The 14,248-nt window shown below is 43.3% G+C and overlaps 1 protein-coding gene across 7 annotated transcripts in view; it reads right to left on the minus strand.

Annotated features, from left to right (window-relative positions):
* The window catches only part of LOC107390570 (neural cell adhesion molecule L1.1), a 350,852-nt gene extending 337,733 nt beyond the window's left edge, over nt 1-13,119 (minus strand). For 5 of the 7 annotated variants that reach the window (XM_070555509.1, XM_070555505.1, XM_070555510.1 and 2 more), the window contains exon 1: nt 11,289-11,432. The gene's annotated coding sequence lies outside the window, so the exon portion shown is untranslated. Of the gene's footprint in view, nt 1-10,954; nt 11,069-11,288; nt 11,433-13,019 lie in introns of those variants that run through there. The other 2 variants (XM_070555506.1, XM_070555507.1) reach the window with 2 other exon arrangements.
* Nucleotides 13,120-14,248: the final 1,129 nt, after the last annotated feature.

The following is a 14,248-nucleotide window of genomic DNA, read 5'->3' on the forward strand; positions in this document are numbered from 1 at the left end:
AAATGATTGTGAAAAATGCACCAGTTCACAAAAGTGTTCAAAATGAGTAAAAATGTCTGGAATAAAATATTGCATGAACGGCTACTTCCAGGAAGACACATCTGTGGTTGAGGATCCAGGTGGGGATGAAGATGATTTTCCATCACAGCTGCTGTGAGTTTATCTACAGTTCAAATATATTTCTAGCTTTAGTTCTGTGTTTTTTACAGTTTTCATTTTCTAGTACTTACTGCTTGAGTATGTTTAATAAAATCTGATCTATTTATAATTCTAGAGATGCTTCTGATGAAGAGCCATCCACCATCACCAGCAATAGACAATGTCAGAGACAGGATGCTGCAGGAGATGCTCCACATCTTCTGGACTCCTGGACAACAGAGTCAGACCCAGGTACCGTCGACCCACGACACCCAGATTTATCCCCAGAAGATCCCCTGGCTATCCGCTGCCTCTCACCACCAGCTCCACAACAAATCAGCCACAAGCAGCAGAAGGAGGCCCTGAAGCATCAACCATTTCAGGAGCAGCAGTGTGCACAGCTGCTCGGTGAGGATGAAAACCCTCTAGTGACCTCCGCTCAAGGTCACACCCCTGTCCTCTGGACCAGTGGAGAAGGAATGGACAAGCACAGAGGGCAGGTCAGGGGTGAAACAGGTCCACTCTGTAAAAAGAAAACACTCCCTGTATGTGCTAAGAGTGCAAGAAAGAGTTTAGCCTGCAGCAGGACAAGAACTGCTCTGCAGACGACCACAGCAGGTAAAAGCACCTGAACATTAGCAGACGTAATGTACAAAAGGGTCAAAAACCCAACTCAACTGAGTAACTCGGCAGTCACTCTAGTTTTAATGATCTTGAGTTTATCATTTCTGCGAATCAGAATTCGACATGTTTGACGTTACCAACATCCCTCAGAAACCATACCTTCAGATACAAGATGTTCTAACTCTGTGAATAAATGATCTTTAAACTTTTGTGAGATGTGACCTCAACCGTAATTTATATCTTATGAACATTGTGTATAAGTGTAGATAATGATTCACTTGTTAAATCAAACTTCACTGATCAGAACATATAAATCTCTCAGTGTAATAATAATATTCATTTCACTTCACTGAATTAGGCACAGATTATCCAAACATTAATATTATTACTCAAATAACATTTGATTCATTCAACCATATGATTATTTAATGATTATTTAACTCATGAGTTGCAAAAGTTCATTTTTCATTCAGCGTGTGGAATCCTGTAGAAGTGATGAGGAGGAAAGCCGAGGCCTTGAAAAGAACAGTTTGTTGACAGTATGTCATCTAGTGTGCTAAGAACTGCAGGGACCTGGACTTTAGGAGACAGGAGAGAAAATCCACCCAGACAGTGGATTTGTTCTTGCAGATGATGTTGATCAAATATATTGGTGAAAACTGAACATTACTGGACGCTACATCCAAGGTCAAGAGCTGAGTCCGGTAGCAGGCCTCCTGAGACCATGCGCGAAGCGTTGAAATGTGCACTTTGTGTATTAGAAGACCGCTCAAAGACTAACAGAGTTCTACTCGTCTCTTTTGCAGAACAGAGTGCACTTCCTACTGCACCTGTTCAACCTGCACATGACTCAGTCACAACGACAAGTCCTCCAAAGGTGAAACATGCCCCATGGTGCGTCCTGTGACCCCAGTGATCCAGTGACCCCAGTCATTCTACAAAATTTTAGGTTTCTGGTCTATTAAAGTATCTTATGCTGGTCGCATGCATCTTCGGGATATCCAATGCAGCTACACCTCCTCCTCAACCTTCTCTTCCGTGACTGTGTGAACCTGGTTCCTCTTCATGTATCACGCCCAAGGGCGTCAGATTGTTTTCAGAATTGCTGGGGACAAAAACCATACACTTGAGTGGGGTTTAAAAATTGCTGGGGACAATAAAGTAGGCTAGCACAGGGGTCGGCAACCTGCGGCTCTTCCATCCATCTGATGCGGCTCTCTGTGCTTGTAAAATAATGAATGGATATTTAAATAAAAAGCTTTATATTTTACTGCATTAATTTTACATCTGTGTGCCAATTCTAAATGTAATGATTGTCTGCGTAAACCTGAACAGGTCGAACCCGGTCTCACTGTGAGACCGGGTTGACGCGTCACGCTTGTGCGTAATCATATCGGCGCTTTCTGAGCTGAAGACGATGTGAGATTCTGGGATTCTCCTCAGACGGCTCCTGGATGTGTCGCCACATTGGAGACAGGAACAAGCGCTATTCAGCCAAAGTTTCATCATCAGGGAACATTTTCTAAGTGGCAAGTCTCTCTGAGAGACCGGGTTTGGAAAACACTCGCTTCAGTCGGAGGAATCTTCCCGCATGCGCTCTGGTTCTGCGACGCGCTCCAAGCCCCTCTCCACATCTTCAGCTCGCTGTGGACCTTATGTAGTGCACGCTGACAGTGAGCTGCGCTGAGCAGTGTCCAGCTCAGATGTTCAGATGGGAATCATTTCTTGAGTGATTTAGCTACATCTGCGATGTGCGTAGAATAAAGTGTCAGTTCGTCTGCATGCGTCGGGGTAATTCTTTCTATTCTTTCTCCGTCAAAATAAACGGTCAAATACGGGAACTGTCCGGTCAACACAACACAAGCCCTGCTTTTAACTGTTCTGTTTTCTTGTGAAAATTGTTGCAAAGAGATAAAATTAAACATGATTAACACCAGAGCCAGGCGCACTGCGCCGTTATCTCCGTCACTGTAAATGAGGGAAAAACAAAATGATCGGATCCTTTTCTGACCTTCCCCACCTACAAAGTTTAATTACAACAATCAAACGTGACAGAGCCTGGATTTGTATTCTGAACAGTCTAAACATGTTTTAAAAAGAAACGTATGACAAAAGTGGCACCTGCTCAGTAAAACCACCAACAGGGTGAAAAATATCTAAATATTGTAGCAGAGACGGGCTACAACTTCTGGATCCACTTTATATAAATCGTTTTATTGATTATCGTCTTATGAAAGATAACTTTGACGTACACGAGCGACCAGGCACGTTGCAAGATTTTCAAAAGTGTGGGGGATGTTGTCTGTGCCTAAAATAAGTTCATGTTATTCATCTTGTTAGTTTAATTTCCATAATAGCGGAGCAGGTGCAAATTTTATATGCGTCACGCATGTCTCCGTTTTAAACATGTTTAAACTGTTCAGAATACAAATCCAGGCTCTGTCTCGTTAGATCGGTGTAACTAAAGTTTGTACTGAATGAAACTTTACATTAAACCATGTTGAAAAGAAAAGGATCCGATTAAATCATTTTCCCCTCATTTACAGTCAGAAGTACAACTTATATGCGTGGCTCTGGGGTTAATCAGGTTTAGTTGTTTCTCTTTGCAACAATCTTCACAAGAAGACAAAACAGTTAAATGGCAGGTTACAGATATTTCCATTTGACTTTTATTTTGACGGATAAACTCAAGGATGTTGGTTGTTTTGAAAGAATTACCCCGACGCACACTGATGCACATGGATGAGCCGACATTTTAATCGTTACACACATCGCAGAGGTAACTAAATCAATCAAGAAATGATTCCCATCAGAACCTCAGAGCTTTATACTGGACACTGTGTTCAGTGCGGCTCGGAGCGCCCACGGTGGACAGTGGGCTGAAGATCTGTAGAGGGGTTCGCAGTGCAGAACCACGGTGATGCGATAAGATTTCCTCCCACTGAAGCGGTCTGGAAACCCGGTCTCTCTGAGGGATGTGTCACCTGGAAAAATGTTCTTTTTATGAAATTATGAAACTTTGGCTGAACAGCGCTTGTTCCCGTCTCTAATATGGAGACGCATGACGCATACAGTCTGAGGCAGAATAGCCTCTTCAGCTCAGAAAGCTCCTGTAGAGACATTTGATCACGCACAAAGTTTATGTGGAGCAGAAGCGGTCGAGCCACGGCAGGTGGAATGTTCCTACATGAAGTGAAACATTAATATGTTACTGGACACACTGGTCTGGTTGGTTAGACCAGTGTTTGAAGTGGAAAACACACACACACACACAAACACACACACACCAATTAAAATAATGCTGATAGCGTGGACTAGAAGACAGGTGATGGTTTACGTATTTAAATGATGATCAGGCTGCTGTAAAATGTAATCTCCATCCACATCCAGACACAATTATCCTCTATTCTGTCTCTAGTTGCTCTGCTCTTGTCTGGGCTGACGTAGCTGACGGTGCGCGCGGCGCGCCTAACTAGCGGCTGATGCACATTTTATGCATTTGGAGAGGTGGGCTGGATGCTTTGCTTTTACTGGAAGATGGTCCAATTAACGCACGGGTGTAGACTACATATTAATGACAAATGAATGAAAATTAAATTGGGAGTTTTTACTTCATATTTTAGAAATAAAAATGACGGGGGAACACATTTATGATGTCTTTTTAAACTAAATTTTCTAGCGCGACCTGCCTGCTTCACTTAAGTCACTGCTTATTAAGGTCCGTCCAAAATTGCCGTGGCCCACCCAAAAATGAAAACCTGGCGCTGCGCCTGTTATAAACCTCTGCAAATTGTTGTTCTTCACTTTATCAAACTCAGACTTTGTACAGCTAATGTCAAGATGTAAAATTATTCAGTCGAGCTCTTCCGTCCCTCCCTCTCCTGCTCTCCTGGAAACCCGACATCGGCTGTCAGAAGCGGGAGGTGAAGGAGGAGATGAGGCAAACAGAGTGAGTGCGACCTAAAGAAACCAGACTGGTGTGGAGGTGAGCAAAACAGCTGGAAAAGTGTGGGTGTTGAATCCCCCACGGGTGCGACTCCCATGCGAGCGACCGGTACCTGCTGCTGTCGCCTGTTGTGAGCAGCTCTCTGCTGTCTAAGGGTAGGCCCCACCCACAACGCTGCGGCTCCCAGTGTTTTCTTTACCGTGGGAAACGGGTAATAATGGCTCTTTGATGGGAACAGGTTGCCGACCCCTGGTATAAGATCTGAGCTGGTAAAACAAAAATCCTCAGCAGGCTTTTTTGAAGGGGGGGGGGGGGGGGGGGGGACACAGCTTCCAATCACAAATTTTGTCGGCGACATGTCCCCGGCGTCCCCGGTTAAAATGACGCCTATGATCACGCCAAGGGAGAGCCCAGGTCTGTTAGTGACTAACTACAGTTTATTCGCACAAAGATTTTTGTAAATTTTGATCCCGACATAGCATACGCTAGGAAACTGCTCAGTTCCTTTAACATACTTTCTGAAACAGGTACCAACTTGACTCACATGAGAATGTGGCTCTTTGACACCGAAATCTCTAACATGCTACAAATGCTACTACAAGTACAAAAATTCAGTTTCCAATTCTGTAATTTTTGGTACCCACGTCAGGGAGAAACGTTTCCTCTCTGAGTTTCTCTCATTTGCTAATACATTTGACCTGCGGCCGTATGTTTTGGACACCCGAGTGAAGAGAGGAGCGGAGCTGTCAACTGATCACCACCTGTTGGTGAGTTGGATCAGATGGCAGGAGAAGATGCCACGTAGACCTGGCAGACCCAAACGCATAGTGAGGGTCTGCTGGGAACGCCTGGCAGAAGAACCTGTTAAGACGGTCTTCACCTCCCACCTCCGGCAGAGCTTTGACCGCGCCCCGAGAGCAGTGGGGGACATTGACTCAGAGTGGGCCTTGTTCCACTCTGCGATTGTTGAGGCGGCTGTTGCTAGCTGTGGTAGCAAGGTGGCCAGTGCCAGTCGTGGTGGCAACCCCCGTATCCGCTGGTGGACTCCAGAGGTTCGGGCATGTCCTGCCGGCAGGAGGCCCCCGGGTCGACCCAAGACACGTTGGAGAGGATACATCTGCAGGGAGACTGCAACCAGAAAAGCCCTCTCTCCCAGAATAAATAAGCGGGAGTGGCTACTGCTCGGGCCCTGGGCCTGTCACTTGGCTTAGGAAAAATACACAAATGGCTTCTACACGCCAGCCCCTTATTACGCATGGCATAATATAGTAATTACAAAGTCTTAGATTACGGGAGATAAAATAAACAAACCACAAAACAGATTACATCATTACATAAATTTCATCATAAACAGACAAGTTAAGCCACATGAACAAACCCTACCCTTCTAAATTAAGGAGCCCCTTCGCACACTAAACATAATTTAGTTATGGTCTCCCTAATATGTTTGTTTAGTCTGAAGGTGGACTACCCAAACTAACCCCAAAATTCCACTATCTCCGCTCCGGCACGAACTCCGCAGCAAAAACGGTCCCGTTGCAGTCAATCAGAGCTGTTCCACTACTGCGGCCAGCCATCCGGCAAAAATAGGATCGATTCTATTTTTGCCGGACGGCGGAGCACTTCCGCAGTCAATGGACAGAAATCACAACCACCCAACAGGAAAGGGAGCAAGCACAACTTTCGTTATTTCACAATAAATCGATAACAAAAAGCGTTTTTTGTTTCATATGCACAGGTTTAACAACTTTTAACAACTATCAGTGGCAGTTGAAATTTAAATGCACAAAAATAAGCCATAAATACAGTTTCTACTATCAAAGTAGTCACCCTTTGTTGATCCAAACACTGCTGATCTCTCAATACAAATGATGGGCAGATTAAACAATTCATGTCGATGCTTCTCCCACACAACGGGTGTTTGGATCTACTTCCGATTTTATTGCTTGGACTGTATCACAAGATCTCGAAAATCCTGCGCATGCCTGTTTGCGTACCTCAGGTCTCTGCACCGGAGTAGAGCCGTTGTAGAGCGGGTATAGTCTAATGAGTTCGGAAGCGAGCGGCAGAGGAAAGCGGGGGCGGAGCGGAGATTGTGGATTTTGGAGTAAGCCTTTCTAATCAGGAAATATTTTCGGGATTGTCCGCATTATCCATGATCCTCTAGGAGTGGAATAGTCCATAACTAGAACCATATCGTCTACTTTTAGGCTTTTTTCCTTTTGATCCCATTTTGTTTTCCTGCAATAAGGGTAAATATTCTCGAACCCATCACTTCCAAAACAAATCCGCAATGTATTGCACTTGTTTCCATATTCTTTTTACATATGGATATTCTTTCTCAAATATCCCTGGTGGAAGACTAGGCCTTCCATTCATTAGCAGTAGGTGATTGGGCTTTAAAGCTTCAGGATCATTTGGGTCTTCTGATAGTTTGGTTAATGGTCGGTTATTCAGGGTTGTCTCAGATTCGCATACGACGGTGTGTAGAGCTTCATCATCTAACACCTGCTGACGCAACACGGAGTGCAAAACCTTCATGATACTGCCAATTAGGTGTTCCTAAACTCCACTGAAATGCGATCCAGTGGGCGGATTAAAAGACCAATTTATCCCCTTGTGGGTCGTGGCCCTTTCAATCCTTTTTATGTTTAGGGCGTTTATGGCCTCCCTTAGCTCCCTTCAGCTCCAACAAAGTTGGTGCCATTGTCTGATCTTATGTCTGCTATTTGTCCTCGCCGGGCTATAAACCTTCGAAGTGCGTTCATACAAGAATCAGTGCTTAAAGGGGCTATATGGAAGTTTGACAGTCAAAACATGTATAGAAATAATACATTTCTTCTTCATTCATTCTCCTGCAATGCCCTGGTCCTGTAGAATGAGCTAGTACTAAAACATATCCCTGGAGTTGGTGCAATTTTTATATTTGACTCAAGCACCTTATTACTTAGTACAGCCTTTACCTTTGGTTTTGCACCTTTTCTAACATATGAATCCATACCATCCGAACACTCACATGATAATGCACTGCTTCTAGTACCACCCTCCAAAACAGATATTTTAGCTGCAATTTTGGTGTTCAGCTCTAATTGTTCCTTTTGTTCTCTTAACTAATATTCTTGCTCCTCCAGAACATGCTTCTCTTTTTAGGCTGCAGCACACACCCACACCTCAGCTTTTATTCTTTGAGAAGCTGTGGAAGATTTACTGCTTGCTGCCATTGAAGAACCTCTTTTGCTCTGCGAGCCTCTAGACTCTACGCCATCATGTGGCTCACTGTGTGGCTCCTCTTCCTCCAAACCACTGCTACTTTGCTCATAACCTGCATAATCCTTAGCTGTTGATTCCACAACCTGATCAATTTGTATCTCTTCAGTTTCACCCATCCCTGTATTTAGCGTAGCCAAATCTGAAGAAGCTTGATATTGAACCAGTATTTTTTGGGTAGCAACCACAAAGTCTTGGAAATATAACATCTTAGCATGATACCAAATTACATGCCTTTGAGCTTCTTCAGCAGGTAGTAGAGCTGTTAATTTTTTTATGGATCTAAAAAGTTTGTTCATGCAATTTTACGAACCTTTTAAATTCTGCCTCCACCCCATTCAAACCCTGTTCCTTTTCCAGTACAATGATAGTTTGTTTTACCTTGCTGAGCTTATTTATTTTCTCTTTTATACTTCTCTTTTTTCAATTTCTTTTTTACATAAAGCACTGTCTTGTTCAAGGCTTGGGTCACAACCAGCCTTTTCTTTCTCCGCCATGTCGGCTGGAAACTTTGCCCAAACAAACCTTTAAGTAGTTCACATTACAACAGGTCAGGTTGTCTTTATTTTTTTTAAGGCTAGGCCTGTGCAGATAATGCGTAGAGGTTACCTCTTGTACTTTATTGTACTTTGATACTGCACCACTCGTGTATTGCTCCTTCTCGTGAAGATGATTTAAGGGAGATCCCTTTGTTTCAAACCCACTAAAGAGATTTTAAAACTTTAAATTATTAATAAAGTGTTGACTAGCCAGCACAGACCAGTGCTAATCATGGTAGTCTGTAAGACGTGCGATCGGGGGCTGAATGTGATAGGACATTTAGAATCCTTCATCATCGCCCCAACACCACCCAAGCACTGGGTTTTGTAGAGCAGAAAAGGGGTCGCCGGACAAAGAAAGTGAAGATCGCGAGTGAAAGAATACACGTGCAGGTCAGGAACAGAAGGACGTCTGGTGTGTTGTCATGAAGCACGACCACCAGTGGCGCATGAGCATCATCCACCCAGCTACCAACATTGATTACGTCCTTCAGTCGCTAGATATCACCCGAGGACAGGATCGGGAAGTTGATGGTAAAAGCTAGTTCTCTAGCATCGGGGTCAACTCGAAGTGGAATAGCACTGCCCAAAGAGAAAGCTTGGTGAGTTTGAAGGTCTGTCACATTTGTCATCCAGCTCCGCATGTCGCGGACCATAGCCAAAGAGACAAGATATGGAGGAATCCTTCCCATGAGGAGGGTGTCTATCGAAGTGCTAACATCCAGACTATAGCAACTGAGCGTGGACATAATCGACTGAGAAGAACGACCAGAGTTCGTTCACTGCGGCAGTGGTCTTCCGCAGCACCTTGCTGTGTGTTCAGGACCACCATATTCTGGCGGTCAGAAGTACCTAGTAGCTTCAAAGCATGCTGCTGGCCAAGCACCAGTTTACACAGGGAAGTGACTTCAACTTCAATGAAAGATCTCAGAAAAATTGCAGGTAATGTATTCAATAGGACAAAAACATCCACAGTTAGGTTCTCCAACAACACTTCTGTTCTGGCCGTGGAAGCTGCTTCCCCCATCATATTTAGGTACAGGTCTTCTGCAGAAGACAAGACTCTTTCTAACTTTATTAAAGAATCTTATTCTGTCTCATAAAATTATTTCTTCACTTTAAATATAACTACAATTGTTTTATCTACAATGAATGTTTTATATAATGTGATTTAACCATCCCACTGTCCTGACAGGTGACCTCTCCAGGAAAGGAGACCACTGAGCAGGGTGGATGGTTTGTTCCTTGAGGTCCACGTGGCAGGGGTAAGGAGTGAGCATCACCTCAGTCTCCTCCGACTGGAAAATGCATATCTGACCCATGCGTGACACCAAGATCCATTTCCGTATCGGTCCCGTTCCTGGTCACACCGACGCTAATGTGTAAGCACCATTCCTTTGTCTGTTAGCTGCCATCACGGTTGCTAAGTGACAGGACCTACATTACATTACAAGGACCCGACTTTGGTGGACCAGTGAGGACACGTCCTCACAAGCAACCTACCCCTGGATTTGGACACACTGCTTGTGACCAGAGTACACGCTGTTAAGATTTATAGTCACAAAAACAGTGTTCCTTTTTATATATGGGCAACGGGGGCGCAGGAGTCAAGTACTCTCCCTGTAATCGGAAAGTTGCACGTTCGAGTCCCTGTCAGTCTGTCCCTGTCGTCGTGTCCTTGGGCGAGACTTTAGCCACCTTGCCTGCCGGTGGCGTTCAGAGGGACCGATGGCACCTGTGTACGTCAGTCTAGCCTCTGTCAGTGAACCCCAGGGCAGCTGTAGCTGCATCGTAGCTCATCACCACCATTGTGTGAATGTGTGAGTGAATGGGTGAATGACTGATTGTGTTGTAAAGTGCCTTAGGGCGTTCCAGGACTCTATATCAAATACAGGCCTTTTACTTATCATGCTAGCAGCTGCAAAATAGTTTAAGGCTATTTTAATGTATTCATAAACAGACAGCATGTTAATTATAGGCATCCATCCCAGAGAAAAGCTGATATCCAGCGCTCAGCGTAAAAGAGTACACCTCACTACATTATGTAGAAAACCTTTATGGCCGTTTTACAAGATACACTGTCCCGGCAAATCAGCATAATATCCTGTGTATTCTCGTGTATTTAAGCCCAGCTCAGTCTCATGACGATCGTCCTCGTTCTACTCCAGACCCCGGCTGCTTCCTGGATCTTTTTTAATCGTCCAGCATCTGGGTCCTACCTCACTAGCAAACTGTGACATTTTGTTTAGTATGACACTTTCAAAACTCGTCAAATACAATTAACGCTTTTTTTAATTATCATATTAAAAGGACAGATGGGACTGTGAGATATTCTTGAATGTCTGAATGCCTGAGATGTAAATATTTCATGAAGCTACATTTGAGCTACATTACTGCATCAAAGTGTATGAAAGAAGCAAATACATGTAGCTCACAATACCAGATATTTTGAGCTGAAAGGAAGACCGCTTTTCTGCTACTAGGTGTGAATTATCTCAGCATGGGTCCTGTTTGATAGCAGACCAGCCAGCCCCTCCCAGCCCCTCCTCCCTAGTGTCTCTCAGCATCGTTGAATGCATAGGCTGTCAAACAACTGCAAAACAGAATAATTTAACAAATAAAAGCATGCATGTCATTTGAAGCACATTTGTTTCTAGCTGACCCAAGACGCCAGGAAAGAGATACACACAAGTCCCTTCATTGTTTTATCGGAGAATCATTGCACTGGCTCACAACTTGTGTCTGCAAATCTAGAAATGTAGTAATTGTTTTACCTTTTCAGGTCTTCTGAGTCCTATTCAAGCTCCATTCTCCATCTCAGAATGGATCCACTCCAGACTAAAGGCTCTTCAGCCGTTTTACACGGAAGCACTAATGGTACATAAAGCATAAAACACACCCTTTGCTGATCTCCCCCTCATGCTCCTCCTTTTATGAAGATGACATCAGCCTTTTCCTTTCCAGCTGCACCCCCTCTTCCTGTCTCTTAAAAGGCTTTTCCCTTGGTACATCAAGCCCCACCCTTCTGCTCTGCCTTCACCCTCCCCTATTGTCTCCTCTCTCCTCCTCCTGCCCCCACCCCTCCTGTGGAGCAGGCCAATACAAAACTGAGCTGGGTCTAAATCCTGCTGAGGAGGAGAGTGAAGACAAAGAGAACAGATGCACTGATGACTGATTTATTTATGTATTTTTAATTTATTTGTCACAAGATCCCACAATATGATTAACCCCTTCAAACATGAAAAATTTGAATAAATGAACAAATAAAGAAAGAAAAAAGAGAAAAAATGATTAAATATTCACCATACTGGCAGGTATAGATTTGAGGTGTCCACCTGTCCGTGCCTTTTGCTCAACTACCCTTTGCCATTAGAGCGATCTTTTCTACCTTCAAGAAAGCATTAGGCCATAAGGATGTAAACGGAGGTAAGGGAGTCTTCTACAGAGTCTAGCGAGGAGGGAACTCAAAGCCGAACTCTAAATTTGTGCAAGGTTGGAAAGAGAGGTGAAATTTGACATCTGTCACACGGTCTGACATTGAGGGAAAGTTTTTAGCTAAACAGGGTTTTGAGAAATGGACTCCATTTATTACTTTAAACTGTACAAGCTGTGTGTTCACATCCAGATGTGCCTGAGACAGTTTAACACTCCTGAAAACAGCTGAAAGCTTTATTCTAGTAAAACATGTATGTAGCTAGATGGAAAACATGAATTGATTATAGGAAGCAGATAAATATTAATACATGAATAATGTTAATCCCAGAATTTTTCATAACTCTGGAACATCTAGATTTAAAATTACTTTCATTCAACCAAAAAGTAGAAATAAAATTTTAAATGCCTTTATTTGTAAAAACAAACACATCCACACAAAAGTAAAAGTATAAAACAGACTACAACTGTACAGTACATAGAAACTACAAATAAAAACTGGGATGGTTATGTTGGGAGGGTGATGGTGATCAGTGGCGGCAGGTGAAAAATATTTTTGGTGGGGCTGTGCTATTTTTTATTTTTAAACAAACTTGTGCTTTCTGAGCTTTGTGCACAACTTCACTATTTCCTGAATCAAGCACAGCTCTTTTATTTCCTGTCTTACATCATTGGACAAACTGATTCATCCAGGTGTGTCTGACTATTGGCACGCTGCCTTGCAGACCAAGGTTGAAAAATACTGCATTAAATTGCACATAAAATAACATGACCATAAATGGTAAATAGGCAATGCAAGAGGCAAGTAACAAAAACATTTTGTTTAATTTCAACATTTGAGTGAACACCAAAAATTATGAGCAGGTCACTGTTACAGTAATGGTAGTAAACACCACTTAGACAAAATGCCAGAAATTTACACTGTTAAATATTTCTGGAGTGTTGTGCCAAGGTCAACTTTATACAAAGATCAAGTGGATGCATTTGTGTGTGTGTGTGTGTGTGTGTGTGTGTGTGTGTGTGTGTGTGTGTGTGTGTGTGTGTGTGTGTGTGTGTGTGTGTGTGTGTGTTACCTCATTTGTACAGAAATTTTGCCCTTCTGTACTTCTGAGTGGCAAAGCTCTCGATGACCTTTTTATTGAAGTCAGGAATGTTTGTGACGAGCTTTTTTTCCATGGAGAGCATGGCAAGAGCATTCAGCCCATCCTGTGTCATGGTGTTCCTCAAGGAAAGTCTTAATCCTCTTTAAAGTAGACAAATAAAAAAACAACAGATAAGTACATAGGAAACACTTTCATAGGAAATAATGTCATCAGTATCCTCTTACAAATGTCATATTTCCCAGTTTTTGGGACAATAAAACATTTCTGAGTCTCAATTAGATGTTTTTACATTTGAGGTAAAAACATCTCATTGAGAATCAGAAATGTTTAATTGTCCCAAAAGCTGGGAAATTTGTTTGCTGCAGCAGAAGTGTAACAAGTAAACTGGAATCAGATTGATGTATGTACAAATTTACAAGAAATACACATTTACGTGATTAAATATGTATAATAAATATGTGTGTTGAAATGAGTTTTTACAGTTATTGCACATTAAACATGTTATTAAACAAATGTCCCGGTTTGTGGGACAACCAAGGATTTCTGATTCTGATTGTCTTGTTTACAGAAATGTAATGTACAGCTTACCTCTGCACCCAGCTGCTGTTCTCCCTGTCCAAACGTCCTCCGTTTCTTCCGTTTCCCTCGTCGAGCTGCATGGCAATGTTAGCTCTGCCTAGCATGGCTAGCTTCACCGTGTTGTTGTCCATGTGTGCCCGGAATGACTCGTGTTTCTTCACCTTCTCTGAAAAATGTTTCATGTCTGTAACTCCTGACTCATCCATGCCTCATCTGTCCCAGTCGTTTTGAATAACAAACACGGAAAGCAAAATAGCGCATTAGCGTGATTGCATCCAGCTAGCCACTGGTTCCTGGTGTACCAATTTCGGGAGAAGCGTCGTGTGTACAGTTTACCTCTCCTTCTCCTGCTGGCTTATCTTTGCTGGCTGATCTGGTCCAAGCTCTCTGACATTAGTAAGTTTTTCCACCATAGTTCTCCTCTCGAACGGATGCTGGAGAACAGACCGAACTGAATTCAGTGGCAGCTGAGATCCGGTATCCATGCTGGTTGTAGTCACCGGCGGCGTCCATGTTACATCTGCGTCACGACCAAAAACGACTCTGCCGAGTTCTGCCGAGTTCTACCGAACACCAACGAAACCTTTGGCGGTAGCTCTATCGCCCATCATGCTTCTGAA

Source organism: Nothobranchius furzeri, chromosome 10, assembly GCF_043380555.1.
Source record: "Nothobranchius furzeri strain GRZ-AD chromosome 10, NfurGRZ-RIMD1, whole genome shotgun sequence".
NCBI lineage: Eukaryota > Metazoa > Chordata > Actinopteri > Cyprinodontiformes > Nothobranchiidae > Nothobranchius > Nothobranchius furzeri.